Below are 18,067 nucleotides of genomic sequence, written 5' to 3' on the forward strand. Positions count from 1 at the left end.
TAAAGAGAAATCAGCTAGCAGTTAACTGTGCCACGTTCGAAGCAATTTTATTTTTGTGTGTGTGCATGCACTGATAAGAGTCATGCATTTAATTTTTTAATTGACTTTGGGAACAAATAAGAAATGTTTTGAATTATCCCCTAGGGTAGCAGCACTCCCCTGTGGAATAAAGCCCTGTCATAAGTGGTGTCGACCAGAAATGCCAAATGTCACCTAACAGAAATGCCAGGCTTTGCAGTGGTCTTGACCAAAGTAATCATAAATCTGCAGTGTCAGTTCTTTCACCTCTACATCATCTGAAAAGTACAAATAGGACATAACTTGGCACTGGCTGCCAAATGGAGATCAGCAGCGACGGAGGGGAACACTGATCAGGCAGGAAAGCAGCCAGTGCTGTGCCCTGCAGAGTGGGCAGAGGCAGTGGGTTAAAGCAGAAGGCAGAAATCCTTGCTTGCTCTCTGATGGTGCTGACCAAGCAGAGGCATCTGCTAAGTCAGGTATCAAGATGGTAGTACAAGAACTGGGAACTGTTGCTCTGACTGTTTTTATCCTTCTTCCAAAAAAGGACAGCATTTGAGAAAATCTGGACCAATACTTTGAATATTTTTCCTTATACAGACAGGAATCCATTTACAATTTAGCAATAGGCTTCAGCTATAAAAGACTTGTTTTGTGCATGACACTGGATATATTCTCCAGAATACAACAGTATGATGAAGCTTTAAATATCTTCTTCAGCAAGAATAGTGTAGTAATGGAGATCTTAGCAACAACAGGGACATGAACACCACCTGACTGAGCTTGTCAGAAATAATCTCAGAGATTAAGTCGAAAATCAAAACAAAACCACATTCTCTGGAGGTTCATTAGTTTTAAGACATCATTAAAATCTTATGGCCTTTCCTTATGATTCACTCAAATCTGAATTATTGTAACAATGGATGAGGCACTCCAGCTCTTCTGAAACTTCTGCTGTTGTTGCAAAATACACAGTCAATTTAGTTTACTGCACTGGATTAGAGATAAACCTGCTGATCTTAAGAAATGACCTTCAATTTCCTTTTATCAGAAGCTCAGGAAGTCTTGGATGTCATTGGTTTGACAGCATGGCAGAGCATTTCTCTAAATCACTTGCAAACGTAAGTAAAAATACACTAAAAGTGAGGTGATAAACTCCAGTTTAATTCAAGGACTGTGCTCGACACAGCATCCAGTGCTGAATCTGCACCCTACATATTGCTGCATCACCAGTGACCTTCTTCCAGCTCTCATTCCCATCGCCCACTGCAGATGCTAAAATCTCATCAGGTACAGCTATTACAGGTAAACATGCCTGTAGGCAGATAATTAAATTAAGCAATTTTATGCTATTTCCCGTGCAATATAGACCCAAGTTCTTTTCAATAGAAATTTACAACTTCAAATTTAGACATTTATCCTCTATTTGCAAACTTTGGCTGATCCATCCTTCAAACCTCTCCCACAAGAAGATAAGACATTAAGAGCTGTCTATGCTCCAGTCATCAGTGTAGCATCGGTAGCTGTGAATGTGATCTTCTTGTGATTCCACACAAGAAGAAGAAAAGCTGCATCTCTCCTGCCTGAGGTGCTCATTCCCATATGGATCTGGTGCAGCTATAGCAGTGTCTGTTACCTAATCAGTAAAGTGATTTGACCAAAACTCAGAAAGTAAAATATTGGCAGAATTGGACAGAAGGTTCCCATCTTCTAGATATGCTATGCTGAGATCAGCCCCCTACCTCATTTCCTGCTTCTCTTCAGAAAAAAAAATTAAAATAAATGAGCCATTAAATAATTAAGGAGAACCTCAGTGATTCACTTAATTTTCAAATACTGACCTCATTGTAATGGAAAATTGATTTAAAGAACACTACCAACAATGCAGTTTGCTGAAAAGGTAGCCCAAAGAAGCACATATTTAAAATTTACAGATCTTCTTGCATCTACTGTAATATTAGGATGGTTTTATCATCATTCTGCTACTGGCAGTTTCATGCTGTTTAGTATGACTGTTTATTAGTGAAAAAGTTTTGTTCAAGTTGATGATGAGACCAATAGCAGTGTAGACTGTCTCTGTGTTCATTCATTATTTCTGGGAAACAGGACTCAGATAAATTATCCCTACACAACACAAGTTAGCCAAAGTGAACAGATGTCCACCAAACCAGTGCTTTTCTCCCCTAGTCAGCAGCCTGTGCAGTGTCCCTGCAGCTCCTCTGGATCTGGGTATCAAGGGCAGGATAAGGAGTCTGGCTGCTTTGCTCTGCAGCTTTTCAGAAGCAAATACACACTGCAAAATCCATTGAATCTGATTCATATCGTAGTAATTTCTTGTTACACTTAGGGCTGGATTTCTGAACAAGACATGATTTACTGTACCTATTGTAGGATCTCCCTGGTGAGACTCCTTGATTGTTCCATATATCACATCCTAATGGGTATAGGATTTCCCTCTAAAATCCTATACATCCATGTGTGTCCCCCATGAAACTGCATTATGTAGTTCAAAAATTCTTTCACTACTACTTATATTCCTTTCCTAAATCTCAATATTTTGTTTCCTCTTTCTTTGAAAAGTTGCAAACCATATCATACACATGGCAATTCTGTCTTAAAATTATTGTCCCAAATTATTTCTTGAAGTCAAAAAGATATCTGAAAAAAAACCCAGTTTCTGTCAGGAGTGCCCTGTGAAAAGGTAGAGAAATACAATTTAATCTAGATTTTCAAGCACACCCACTTAAAAATTTGTAAGATCCTTCATCTTGAAGCTAGCACTCATATTTTATGTTTCATATACCGTCTTGTTATGACTGTGAAAAGGTCACTGTGTGGGAACTGCAGTATTTTTAAAAACTCTATAATTTTCTCTCCTTATTTTTGTTCATTCACTGCATAAGGGAGATATAAAAATGTGTAAGTACTGTCCAGAAACTTTAAGATGTTTATGGCAAAAAAAAAGTTTTTTATTTACTAGCTTTATTATGATTTTTTTAGTGTCAGGTTTGCCCCTATGTATTTATTTTCACACCAGTATAAAATAAACTAAGAGAGGCAATCCAAACCTTGTTTAGGTTGAAAAATGACTATAGGGAAAAAAAAAATTTAAAAGAGCTTAGCTTCCTTAAGATAGTACTTCTATCATGTTCAGCTTAATTCTGTTCAAATTGAACCTGCAAGTTTTGTGCAGGTTTACAGAGGAACTGCACTGAGCCTGCCCAGTTTGAGTGGTGCTTTTGCCCATGCTAAGGTAGTTTCCCCTCCAGGCTGTCAGCAAATGTTAGGAGTCCCAGCTAAGCATGGTCAGCATCAGTAGGTCTAGATATGGAAATCTTTCTTCTCAGTTTCATGCTGTGGTAGAATCATCTCTTTTTTCCCCTTTCCAATGTCCTCACAAAGGCTCCTCAGAGACCCCAATGTTACAAGCTCACAGATAGAACCATGGCAAGAAGCACTCTCCACTTCAATCTTGAATTAAGCAGCATCCCATGTTCACCTCTGGAAACTGCAGAATGGGTGACTATGGGCCAAATCAGATCATCTCTGAACATAAATTGTCACACCTGAGGTTTCTGCAGTAGAAGCATGTTGAATTAAGCCCCCCAAGACTGTGTCCCTTCTGGCTGGGAAAGTGGCCAAGGCTAGGATTGCATGAAAATTTTAAGGTTAGTTTTCTTTAGGAATCTGAAAGCATGTAGGTTTTACTCCAGAGAAAACATAATAATTGCTCTTCTCCATCAAAAATCATAGCATAGGGTGTACATCCCAGCACAGAGGACAACACCAATAAAGTTAGCAGTGTGTGAACAAAATTGTCAGGGTCTTTATCTCCAATGACCAGAACACACATCCAGCGATTCTCCTAGCTAGAACAAAGGCACTCTCTCTGTCTGCAAGTGAATGGCTCACAATAAAAATGAATTATAAAATTAAGCTGTTGATTAATTCATGGCTATTTCTATCCAATGATCCTGAAATAATACTATCAAAGCAGAAAAGCATTTTTTTTTCTTTTCTTAGTAGATCATTCAATAGACTTTAAGCAAGGAATTGTTAATTTCTCGCAATTTAGACTTCAAACTCAATGTAGAATTTAAAGCCCATAAAATCTATGGGTCATCTGTGATTATGACATGAAGATTTAGACCATTTATTTGACTAATTACCTAATTTTTTTTGTGTTGACTTGAGTATGGCTCTGAAAGAAAGAAATGTACATCAAGAAAAAGTTAGAGTTTTAAAGCAGTGAACAATGCAATTTTCATTACATTGTATCTTATCCTCATTCACACATTCCACAATTTTTATGTGCTAAAGTTATATCTAAAATATACTTCCTACCCTAGTTCATTATTCTTTACTTTCAACTGCCTTTTAAAACAAAACACATTTTTTCCTAAAGGAAGAGAAGGAGGAAAAAAACCTCCCCTCTCACCTTTCCTATTTATTTTTCAACTCCATGGAATATAAAATCTATTTAAACACAGAATGACACAGCACTGATTTTTATAGCTTTATACACTGTTCCTACAGCAGGAAACTGCTCCATGCAGACTAGTCTTGTGCAGGAGGCTGATCTATGCACGGGGACTGAATCATTAGCACAAATAACTGCTAATTAACATCACTAAGTGACCTTTCTGATGTGGGCAAAAGAAACCTCAAGAAAACAAACTCTGCTGCTTGTTTCCCAGGTACCTGACTTCTTGAATGCCCACAGAAAGATCCAAATTCAAGTTCTTCACATTTGTGCTGCTCACAAACTGCAAATTGTGCTGAGAAAACTCTTGACCCTGCTATTCATCGTCCACACTTCCACTTGTTACTGCCATTCACTTCTGCTGCATTAGCAGCATTAGTCCTCTTCAAACACCAGAAATTAGAATTAGGCAAAAAACTGCATAGAAATTAAGAGATATTTCACGTCTCAGCTCCACAAAGAATTTCTACTCAAGACAACCATTAATTGTCCAAACCAGACACAGAGTTGCTTAGTCCTTGTCCTCACTGTACCAGCTGCTGGGTTGACTTCAGGATTTTATGGGACTTTCTGTAAGGAATGGAGATTTCTCTGTCAGGACTATGACATTACCCAAAACAGACTAAAGAATGTTAGGAGCTTAGAAATCTGTACAAGGTACAAAAACTATTAGGTTTCCAACAGGGTTCAAGATCCCACAATCTCAGGTACTGGACATCATATGTTCTTAAAAAACCTTGAAAAAAAAATAAATCTTTTTAAAAAAAATCTGTTGTCTCAAGTGCTTACTGTCTTTGTATGAAAGGGACAAACTGAGCAAAAGAATGAAACCAGAGTGTACTTAATGTGCCAAGCAGGAATGAGACAAAGCTCATTTGCTCTCACTCACTCCCTGTTACTGTTAATTGTATGGATCATTTACTAAAACTCCCAAAATAATAATATGCTATGCTTTATAAAAACTGATACCCATATAGCACCAAGCTAGGTTTGAATTCTTTTAATTTTTTTTTATTTTTTTTTTAATTTATTATTAAGTCAGCCAGACAGGTATTGCTGTATGCTGCAAATTTCAGCTACTGGGGCGCTGTTGACTACAGATCAGCAGCAGCTTCTGCCTCAGCCGAGCAATACTTTTGCAGGAATGAAAATGGCAAGCATGCATTTTTACTTGCAATTTCCCAACAAACTGGATTCTCTCCCACTTTTTCAAAGACTTTCAATTACATCAATTCCTATTGACACATAGAAGATCTGAGATGTGTCTTGCATGACTCCATTTTTGAAAGCACCTGTGTCTGAATTATTTTATCTCACTTGAAGTTGGAGCTTGCTCAGCAAAATGGCAACACTAGACCCAGAGGATTAACATTGCATCAAAGTGCTCAGCATCTGGCAGTTAACAGGGTATAATATTAGTGGTGTGTCAGGCTTTTCATATGAAGAGTAAGGAAAAATTTCTCCAGACTTTCACAAAGCATGAAATTCAACACAGAGGTGACCCTTGGCTTAGTTATTGAAGGTTGCAAGCCTGGCTTGTTCTAAATCAACTAATAAATGCCTGCTTATGCTGAAAGGAAATGGTCTGTGTGGGGAAATGAGCATTTTATGTATATTCTTTAGAGGAAATCAATAAGTCTCCAATTTCCTTGACACAGAATTAGGTGCTTAGTACCTTAACACTGCTATGTAGGGTAACTGAACCTACCATCTTGCTCTGCATGCTTCTATTTGTCCAAATGGCTCCCTCCACCTCCTGAGCATTAGTATTTTTAGCATACAATTGTTAGTGTGATTACATGTGAAAACATTTAAATGATGCGTTCAATTACACTTCTAAGTGATAAGCAATGATTGGAGGAACATCCTTAGTACTGTTTCCTGAGTTCCCCAATTCTCTGGTTTTGGCTTCAAAGTATATTCAGCCCATGATATTCCCCCTGACATAGCACAATCCCTAAATAATTTAAATTATTTTAAAGCATGAAAAATTAGGTGATGATTTGCCTTCAGCTGAAGCTAGAGTAAGGTATATACTGAACCCCAACAGAGAGACAGGTTCAGGCCTGTTCCTGGGATTATGCATTAAATAGAATTCTTGTTCTTGCCCTGGGACAGCAAATTGCAGGTGACAAACTACCATGATGCCATGCTGTGACATCTTCCTGCCAACAACACTCCAGCAGCATTTGGTAGGCAATTGCTGATTCAAAATTTGCATTCCCGTAACCTTGGCTCACTGGCCAGATGCTGGCAAAGCTTCTGAAACAGGACAGTGCCCGTGCTATTTTCAAGGGGACATGAGCAAAGTATTAGTTGCCTTACTCATAGCACTTAAAACAATTTAATTTCTTTTTTTTTCTTTTTTTTTTTTTTGGATTTGATCAATTGCAATTTTACTACTTGTGTAAAGTCCTTTGCTAAGACTATGTTAATGAGAAGGAATGAAAACACTTCCACAATTTAACTGGATTTACTTATAACACTGAAACTGTACAGATAGAATTTGTGCTCACATAATAGCTAATCAACATCATTTTTTCATGTTAAAAAGCAGCTTTAAAGTATTAACCACATCAATGAATATGCTATAAAATCACTATCCATGCACATACAAACACAGATGCCTCAAGATTTCAAATGCCATTTCTGACTTGGGAAATCTGCTCTGGCAAATTTAAAAGCAACTTTACTAGAAATTCAGAGGAAGAACATTAGGTTTAGGATGGACATTATGATAAAGTTCTTCAAAGAAAGCATCATTAGGCATTGGAATGGGCTGCCCACTGAGGTAGAGGCGTCACAGCTGCTGGTGGGAGGTGTTGAAGAAAAGACTGGATGTCACACTCAGTCCCATGGTCTGGTTGACAAGGTGGTGATAAGTCACAGGTTGGACTTGATGGTCTCAAAGGTCTTTTCCAACCTAATTGATTCTGTGAATATCTATCCATCTATCCATGCTCTATCCATCCTCTATCTCTGAGAAATAATTATTGTAAAAAAAATTTTAAAAAATTAGGTTTTTTTTTAAAAAAAAAGATTAAAGTTATAGGACGCCTAATTATTTTTTTTCTGTCAGCAACAGATGTGGTGTATTTTTTCCCCTCTTACAGCTCAAGGGCATCACTGTAATGGTAGAAGAGTAGAGAGCTTCTCTCCCAGGATCTCATGGCTAGCAGTCACATCACATCATGAAGGAGGGAGAATTATCTTAATGTCAAGATAAAAAGGTCTGTAGAGGACCTCAAGTGCCATCGACAGGGAGCTTTGCAGCAAAAGCTGTACTTCCCTCTTCTGACAGTTCTACCAGCCCTGGAATTCCAACCATGGCTACCAAGCTGACCCCTCACTATGCTCAAGAATAGGAAGTAGAAAATATAGGCTCTCAAATAGCTTACATGTACAGCCAACATTTTTCTCAACATCAGATGAAAAATCTGGTTTTTATGAAGTATTTTAAAATATTTAGGTGTTGACACATAGTACAACTATATCAGAAGGCTGTTGAGTTTGCAGTATCAAGTGCCCAAGAAGTGCCAGGATGAAGGCTGCATCTGTGAAATGCACTCAGCACTTCTGTGCTTATGCAACATGATGTGGGTTTTAATTTCACACAGGAATTTTTATCCTCAGTGTGCACTTAGGATGGACATTTCCACAGTAAGCATCAGCTCCACCTGGCCTCTGCCCATTCTCTGTGCACAGGAAAAGCCGTACAGAAACACACACTGAAACTGCATGAGGCCAAAGGTTCTTCTCCGGATCAGAGATTTTGGGTTTTGAGGTACTCAACTCTATACCCTCCTCTGCTTTCTATGCTGCTAAGGAAGTGACTTCAGAGGGGGTATGTCACAGCCCAAGCACCCAGCAGAAAACACCAAACTCACAGCTACAGTCAGGGTCCACTGAAGCCAAATTTTGATAATATAAAATGCTATAATGTGATCAAAACATGAAAAAAATCATGCTCTTGATGCTTCATGTTCAGGACCCTAAGCTAATGAACATTTCTCCCGTTCACATCAAAAACCTCAGCTCCTTATTTATGAAGTAATAAGAACAGATGACACCAAGAACAGAAATATCTTCTTACATCATAGTTTCCATGAAGGATAATTATTTGTCATTAGACATTAGCAGAAATTGTGATGATTGCAATAAAAATACAAATATCTGGAAATACTTGTTTGGGTTTTGTCTGGAGCCAGATTTGGATCATAGAATGAAATATTTCACGAGGAAAATAAAAAGAAACAAAGATTACTCAAGGAAAACACTGCATGTGAGCATGTGACTGAAGTCTCCAGGATTTTGCATAAATACTGCCAACCAATATTCCAGTATTTAATAAGTCTTAGATGCTGCCTTCTCCCATGGTATTCAGTAAAATAAAGCTAGCAGTACTAGTATCCTAGAGTGCAATGAAGCATTCACAAAGCCATGCCCAAGGTTTAAAGCTGTTTGACGGGCTTACAGATGTTTCTAAAAATGCAGTTCAAAAGATGCAAGCGCTAACAGCGCGGCCTCAGAACACGTTTTCCCCTGGACTCCATCCAGCAAAGATGACACGTGTTTGACAACAGCAAAAGAGAAACACACCAATTACAAGTTACTTAGCCTGGAGTGCAGTGTAATCAGAGCACGACAAAAACTAAAAAGGTGTCATGGTATGCCCTGGAAACAAACAACTGGAATTTTTAGACAGGCAGTGACAAGCTGCAATGTTATCAAAGTTATTTAGCAAGTAACCTAAACATTTCTCCATACTCTGTAACAATACAATTTTGTCTTAAAAATAAAACCTTTTATTTTAAAAAAAACCCACACTTTTATTTTTTAAAAACTACTCTGAGGTCCTTTACTTGTTTTAGAAACTAGAAGATTAAAAGGTTTTTCTTTACTTTTTGTATTTGAATGTAGCATATTTAGAATTATCTGCTAGTATTAAAATTTCCACTTCCCCTATACTGTCATTCTGGGAAAACAGGCTAGCCTGGCGTGGGCAGGGTACTGGCACAGGTTTCAAGAGTCCTGGGTTGAACCAAGACCTATATTTCTGTGTGATCTTGAGTGAGACACTTAAATCTTTGACAATGAACAAGTTCCTGTGTGGTAATTGCCATGCTATCACATGGTAGCTTAAAGCACATAGAAATTCCAAGATGCACAGTTTCTTTCATCACAATCTTATCCTGAAGCAAAATGTCAAAAATACAAAAACACAAACACCAAAAAATACCAACAAAAAAAACAACAAAAAACAACAAAAAACCAAAACCAAACAAAGGAACAAAACCCCACAAAAAGAAAAACAACCAAAAATCCCAGTGGATATGTGCCACATCCATCTCTCTTCTTTCTCCCTTGTCCCTCTTGAAGTGCAAGGAAGTACATGTCCTGAACCTATCTCCCTTCTCAATTTACAGAGGTGATACCCTTTAGCAACCAATCTCCCACAAGGAGAATCAGGACAAGCACGGACCTATTATCCCTCCTCAGTGGAACATATATTAAATTTCAGTTCAAGCAGTGTACCTTAAGGTAAGGAAATGGCTTAATCATATTGAAATCTGAGCTCCCACTTCATGCATTGTGATGTCACCTTTAACACCCATTGCACTGTTTCACAAACAATTCATAGAAAGTTTAGGTTGCAGTTGCAAAGAACAGCGACCTGCACAGCAAGAAATGCTGAAGTACCACAGCTCAGTGGTCTGAGTTCATATTTCATTAAGGCTCAAAACTTTAAGCAAAAAAGAAACACTAGAATATGAGCAGCACACCAGGACACAGTAATGAGAGCTGGTAAAGAACAGAAGGAGCAGAGAAATCCTGGAGCGGCAATGGAGCAGAGCTTGGAAGAGGGTCAAAGGACAGGAAGTCCAGCAAGAAGCAGAAGCACAAAATGCAGAATTGTAAGAAATAAGATCAGGCACAGAAGCTGAAATAGGTAGAATTAAAACCACAGAAAGAGAGTTACCTGAATGCTGATCTGACTGAGCTTTACAGGAAGCAACTGGATAATTTAGGCCTACATTTTATCACAAAAGTTGTGGTATATTAACATAATGTACTAACCACAAAATGATTGAGTCATATTAGTTTTTAGGTAAAAAAGGAAAAGAAAGTAGTATTTTTCTTACATAAGAATGCATACATTTTTTGCAGAAATTTTCCAGGTGACAATAGTGCAATGAAAACTTGCAGTAACAACTTCATTATGGGACACTGAATACTGACAGAAACTTGTTATTATACCATAATATATTAATCAGAATAGTTCAGAGTCTATTATTATTAGAAATATAAACTCAGTAACCTTCATGAAGCATACTGAAGTAGAAGGTCATCCAGTCTTTTACTAAGGCATTTCTGAAATCCAAATCACGAATCCCACATTATAAAGGAAAATCTGACAATGGCTCAACATCCATTTCAGTGTGACCATTTAGAAAGAACTTCTTAGGTTTAGGCTCATCTGGTGGTTATCATAAAGATGCAGAGAATAGAAAAACTATTAGCAACACTCAGCATCATTCAAAACTGAAAGAAATCTGTGGGTAGAAACTTGACTACCCTACATTTAGTTTAAATGTGATCAGGAATCTTCACCAGTCTGGAAGAATTTATTTCAATTACATAGTCTAGAAAATCAAATGCTGCAGATTTTTCCCAGGGAACAAAGGACAACAAGAAATTAGAAGAGGTAATGCTTTTCCTTCTCCTGAGAGCAGATCAGCGTTCAACTTAATTAATTTTCTCCCCTCATCTAAAATACAGAATTTTTCTGGCAATAGCCTCAAAAACACTACACATAAACCAAAGCAGTGTTGCCTGCATGAAACTGCAGAGAGATTGAAATAACTCAGACCAGTATCACCTGCTTCCTTCCTCTTTGCTATGATTCTTTGATCTCAAATTCCACAGCTACAAAATATATTATTGCCTATATGCTAGATTAAGGAAAAGAATATTCATGTTAACAAGGCTGGCATTTTACTTGACTCAAGTTCCAGCCCTTTTGTCCTGCCAAACCTGTTTGTCATTGCCTCTTGTTCTGCATTTTTCTATGCATGCTTCTCAATTTATTGGGGCTGCAGACCAAGCTCTTAGAAGACACTGTCTATAGAAAGAACAATATTTCCTTTTCCCTAGGCACTGAATCAGAGCAGTGTTCTTCCTAGATGAAACTCAGCATTGGATGGCAACTAGTATGGTTATAACCACCCACCCCACCCCCTCAAATACAAAAGAAAACCAAAACTTTGAAAAATGTGAAGACAAATCAATATGTAAAAAGACAAAAAAGTACATACCAAGGGAAAACAGTGGAGAGAGAGTGACACCAAGCACAAACTAGAATTGAATTGAGGCTGGGGGATAGATGAACGGCATGTAGAGAGGTTGTGTGCCTGCCAGGATACATGGACAAATACCAATGGACTTCATAAAGCTCTGGATTTTAACTGGCATTTTACAGGGAGTGGCTTCCCTGAAGCCACAAGAAGTATCAAACCCATTTAGAAAAAGTCTCTGGGGTCTAATACATCATGTATTAAATATTATACTTAATTTTAATGAAAACCAGTTTCTTCAAGGAAAATTATCTGAAATGGGGATATATCTCCTACTGATCCAAAACAGCTAATCACCAGCTTTTCCATACAGCAAACTGGCTCAGAGGAGGTTCTGCCTTTCTCTTCTCAAGTGATTTTGTTAATGAATTTCCTCATCCAAAAATGAAGGGAAGCAGGAAAATTTTTCCATATTTGAAGGCTGTAAGCAGTATATAAAACAAGAAATTAATGTTAATACTGCAGGGGGTTGCATCAAGGCCAAATGGACGAAGGTAGAAAAGCTGTTTTGATGTGGGGTCTCTTTTAATAATCTCCCAGTACTAATGACATAAACCCTACAGATAAATTATACAGAAACCTTACTCTTCCTAGCTTCATATTAAAAAGCATTAATTTTCTAAAGAAGATTAGGACATCTCTTTTAGGTTATTTCCAACCACCCTCTGGGAGTGCAAACTTCTGTAAGTAACCTCTTTATAGAGCATGAGAATCTCATCTCCTATGATCATCATTAACACCTACATAATCCTGGCATCTTAGAACTCACTCATGTCCATAGAACACATTCAGAAGTTTTGTTTATCTTTTAAAAAATATTTATCTATGGTAGTATGGGCTTTTGAGGGATCAAGTTGTCCAAAATCCTTGGACAGCAAGCCTCCTTTGGACAATTAGCTTGCAAATGCTGAGTCTGGAAATATCTGGATTTATGTTCAAAGGTCATCATCTGGTGGGAACTAGTCTTCTCTCAGAGCTGAATTTGGAGGTAAGACTGCAGTAACTCCTCCTCAGGTCATAAAGGGATACTGTTTTGAAGGATTGGTATTGCAGCATTATTCATATCTACATACAGCTCTTAGAAATATGAGGTTTTTCTGAATACATTGTCTCAGGTTTGTGCTTTCCTAGAGTAAAATTCATGCAGGGAGCTGTATACCACTAGGTCCCTTATTTGGGGATCTAATTGCAGCCTTAGTGATATTCATCCTGCTCTGGGTTTTATTCATAACAATTAGAACACTTGCATTGCCTGCTCCAGTGCCAAGATCCCTTCTACAGGAATACTGAAGAACTAACCCATAGCTCCTAACAAAGCTGTTATTTCTCCCTACATTATACGATGAGGAGTTCCCAATGCTGGAACAGCCTCACGTTACCAGAATGTGAACACTTGATGTTGGTCAAGTCAAACAGGCCTGGTGCCGCCCCATTGTTACCACATTGAGTCTGGAACAACACAGTGGTGACTTTTGCTATGCAGGAGAAAGTTCTGTAGCACACAGAACACCTCTCACTTGGTTGCCCAGTGTTTCCTGTGCAGGAGTTACATAAGAAACAAACCTGCACAACATGAAATGAAAGACCAGGGTTTCCATGAGAAATCAAGCAGACCTGTACAAAGCACTATGCACTTGTACAAAAGCAGAAAATGCAACCTCCTCCTGAGATATGACAGGCACAGGATGCAAGCACTTATTAAGAAGGCAGGATATGCACAGGAGACACAGGACACACCTTACAATGCCTGAAAGCTAATCCTTCCCCACAGACACAGAGAAAGCAAGTAGCACACACACACCCTGCCTGGTACTTCCCCAAAGCACTAAACTTCTGACAGATTATGCAGCACAGTGTTCACACACAGGATTTCCAGGCATCCATGAACTGCAGAAGTAGCAACTGCACTGAAGAGATCTCACCTGTTAAAGCTGTGAAACATATTGAGACAGGCTTGTAATATCTGCAACATTAGAGTTACAAAGTCCTTGAAATCATCCTGGATAAAATCTGCAGACTAAGTGGGATAATATGTCCAGGAACACATTAGAAGTTAGCTCTATGAATAAGGGAGAAAGCCTAGAAGGTGCAGCTGGCTTTTGATTATTCATGTGGGCTCATTAGTGGGTCAGGAAGGATGAAGAAACAGCCAGGTAAAAGCACAACTTGATACAGCATGAAAAAAATCACTAGCCAGAGTGCTGATGACTTCAGCTCTGCAACGTGCATATCTCAGTATTACTTTCCAGTCTGGGGCAGAGGGGGAAGTTGGAGCATGGCTAATTCACTGCCTGAATTCTTCATCCAGAGATAATCAATAGCTGTCTGCATAGGTTTTGTCAGAAAGGATATGAGCAGATGGAAAGCATAAAAGTACTGAAGCAGTATGGATAAATGAATGAGCATTCATTGTAAAAACATACCCATTTATATTCCCAACATAAATGTATATTTTTGAATATTTGTGGAGGAAAAAGCTTTAAAAAACTTGCTTCTATAGACAAGTGGAGTGAAGAATGCATATTGATCACACACAAGAGAAAAAATGCGATGACTTCATCAGGCCATTGGGTGATTTTGGCTGGCTAAGGAACAGAGCTTTTTTTTTTTTTTCTTTCCCTGCAGTTGTTTTCTATGCAGTCTTCAGCCACCCTGCAAAGGAATTAACATGACACCATGCTGTGAAACAAGGAAGTACTATGCATGCATTCCCTATTAGAGCATTCATAGATCTCCCAAGAAATGAACAGCACATTTACCTCTTGAATTTCATGTAATTTGAGGAATTTCACTCTTCTCTATACCTCTCAAGACTGTTACAGAGAATTGCATCTTTATTTTTCAAGCCTTTAGCCTGCAACAAGATGTGCTGACAAGGATTTTAGATGCACAGACTTCTCTGTTGCAGTACACAGATGTTAGGTTCCAAATTCAAACATCCCATTGCAAGCTCTATAGTTTAAACTGGAGAAAATACTTCAGAATAATTCTCGTCTCTTCCTTTTGCCTCGAGGTTATTGAAAAAGCACATTACTTTATGCACTTTGGCTTTTAAACTTTTATTGGCAATGACAGATATGATTATGCACTTATGTTCAAAATTAGCTTTTACAAGACAATTTTACTTAAACATTAATAATTTTTGAGTGACAACCACACTTCTGATTAACTGCTAATCCTTTAGGGCATAGGAATATCTGAATTTACAATAATATTTTAAAAAATAATAGCATGAAGGTCCGTAATTAACTGTGAGATCTTCAGGATATTTTAAGAGGTGCATGTATTTTGCAAAACCTCTTGTTTTTAAGGAGAAATATAGTTCCAGGTTTAGTCCAAGTTCAAATTCACGCACACAATCACTTTTTACATTTAATCAAGAAAAGCCTAAGCCTAATTCCTCCAAGGCAATGTCACAGCCTGCAGGTTGTGCAGGGTCTCAGGACAGCTTCTCTGCGTGTGTTACCAGGAGCCCTGCACATCTTCCGCAGCAAAAAGTTTCTTTGCTGTTGTCATTGTGTCTGCACTCTGAAAGTGGAAGGGAAAAAACTCAGGCACCTTCAATACTAATATAAAAGGGTTAAGTATCACATAGACCAGTTGTAGTGCCAAAGCCTTTCTGTAGTAGACAGTGGGAAGGCTGCTCTGGAGGTTTTTAGGCAGTTCCTTGAGCTGCACAATTGTCAAAGCTGGCCTGTTCCCTACCAGAGCTGGAAGTTTGCAGCGTGCCCTCACTGCATCAGTGAGAAGGGAAACCAGGGTCAGGATCAGCTGCACCAGTGGGCTCTATGTGATGCCAAAACACAAGATCTGGTGGGGGAGATGACTCAGACCACTGAGATCTGGGCTGCTGAGTGCTGGGCGCTGCTGCCTGCTCTGAGGGCAATGCAGCAGGTACCTCACTGCACCATGAAGTCCTCTACCTGCAGATCTGGGTTAACCTCCTCCTCCCCCCAGTGCCTCTTGTCTAACCTGGGCTTTCCTTTCCCCCACCACACACATTCGTGCTTACGATACAACGGGACATCACCTCCAAGTACAGAAAATAAATCAAGGGCATTGAAAATAACAGCAGTGTTCTAAAGTTTTTACTCATTAGGGAGGGGAAAGGAGGTACATAAACTCTGTTCAACTAATCAGCTCACGTGAAACAAAACTCCCCAAATTAAAGGGTAAATCAGGAATGAAATTGTTTTATTAAGTCACAATGTAAGCTACCTTAAACAAAGAAAACAATTCCCAGACACCAGCATATTTCATGTTAAACCCAGAAAAGGCAATGCAGAGACAGAATAAAAGCTTTATTCTTACCCTGCCTCACTAAAACAAAGGTATAAGAACACATCTCTTTGCTCTGCTTGAAGTCAGACCACCCTGTGACAAGTTTGAGCCAGTGCTATAACTATGCCTTCAGTGGACCTTTGAAGATGTAGCAGAGACTTTATTATTCCTGCAGTCTGTAAGGGCTATGCATAGTCAATTCACATAATGAATCCACAGCATGAAACACATTTAAGTTAAAATAAATACTTTTGTAACTCTCTCATACCAAAAGCAAAGGAAAACACCTAACTACCAGAATCTGGATATTTGTTTTACTTTAAATCTCATGCAACAAGCAAGAAAAAATAAACGAAACCTAAACCAAAACTAAGGGCACAGTTCACTGTGGTCTAAAGGAAAGTTTCTTATTTTTATAAAATCAGAGCTGTTAAAATAGCTTAGAGCACAAATTAAGCCAGAACAGATTTTCCAACATTTAAAAGCAGAGATGTAAAAACATTTCAAACACCTAAGAATTTGCAATCATAAGGACTAGATAGGAATGAGGGTTATCAGGTTGCCTATTCTGTAACTTCTTGTCCCAGCTAGTCTGCACTTGTGAGATGCAAAAGGTCCAACTTAAAAACACCTGATGCCATAGGCTTATACTGAAAATGCTGGAGGAGCCCATCTGTCCCATGCCAACGACAGCAAATACCAGTCCAAGCCACATGTATGCTCACACCTGAACACTGAGGGGCTTGGGAGTTCTCTACGTGGCTGGTCAAGCAGGGGATATCTGTGCTCTCAGAGCAAGGGTACGGACCTAGGGAAATGAGTCGGTCACTTTGAGCCAGTCTCTATCGCAGCTCCCCAGAGCCGTATCCCACTGCTGCCACAGGCAATCGGGAGCAATGCTCAAAGCTCCCGTTTCAAGGACAAAGAGGCAGTACCCAGCTTGCAGTCAATACTTCAGAGCTCTGGGTCAGAGGAGGGAAAGAGCAAAATGAAGGGAAAACTTGTATTTTACTTATCTGCTGTGGAGATGCTGAAAATTATGACGAGATATTAAGTGAAGGTCACGAGGCTTATCTAAGACTACAGGGGGAGAAAAACAGATGGGGAAGGGGGAGGGAGAGAGGGAGAGAGGGAGAGGGAGAGAGGGAGAGAGGGAGAGAGCACGAGCACTGCAGCAGAGAAGCTACGCTCAGCCGATACATGCTGGCACTTACCATAAAAATAGAAAGATCCAAAGAGAATCAGATTAAGGAGCCTTTTTATCTCTCTTCAACAGAAAGATTTCCACATGAAGCTCTGAACACAGCTGTCCAGGGAAAAAGCAAGGTAATGCGATGGTACACAGAAAACACTAACACACAAACGGGAAGTCCTTTCACAGCCTTCGGAAACCCGCAAGCAGTTGTGCAGTTTGTGCCGAAAAACCAAAGGTAAGAAGTCTGAAGACGACACCTACTCAACACTGCAGCTAAACCAGACCGCTGGATTCCCAGTCACTCACACCGCACTGTTTTCATCTTCATCTTCTCACCATCACTTACATCCTAGAGGTGGGCTCGGGGGTGGGGATAAGAGATTTCTCCTCCAAGTGGAAAGGATCACAGAAGCGGCATCAGCATTTGTAATCAGCCGCTGGCAGCACCCAATCAGAGGAGCTGCGGGCTGGCAGCTGCCCAGGGCAGGGCAGGGCAGGGCGGCACAGCGGGGCTGGCAGCGGCGGGGGCTCCTGCGGGCACGGCATCCTGCCCCAGCCCGCCCGCTCCCCCCTGCAGCAGCGCCCCAAAGCCACAGCCTCCTCCGGGCTGCTGCTCCCGCAGCCTGCCTGCTGCACCTCTGCAGTCCTACAGAGGCAAGGAAAGTTTGGAGGTTTGAGTATCGGCGTGGCTAACCTCGTCATTCTATCATCCCGTACCTCCCCTATATAAAGCAT

At 39.5% G+C, this 18,067-nt stretch overlaps 1 protein-coding gene across 6 annotated transcripts in view; it reads right to left on the minus strand.

Moving 5' to 3' along the window:
* ANO4 (anoctamin 4) overlaps positions 1–17,683 on the minus strand; it is a 177,982-nt gene extending 160,299 nt beyond the window's left edge. For 5 of the 6 annotated variants that reach the window (XM_086885809.1, XM_086885810.1, XM_086885808.1 and 2 more), the window contains exon 1: positions 17,352–17,683. The gene's annotated coding sequence lies outside the window, so the exon portion shown is untranslated. The remainder of the gene's footprint in view (positions 1–17,351) is intronic. The other variant, XM_086885811.1, reaches the window with a different exon arrangement.
* Between the last annotated feature and the right edge of the window lie 384 nt (positions 17,684–18,067).

This window comes from Cyanistes caeruleus, chromosome 4 (genome assembly GCF_971803275.1).
Source record: "Cyanistes caeruleus chromosome 4, bCyaCae1.hap1.1, whole genome shotgun sequence".
NCBI classification, from domain to species: domain Eukaryota; kingdom Metazoa; phylum Chordata; class Aves; order Passeriformes; family Paridae; genus Cyanistes; species Cyanistes caeruleus.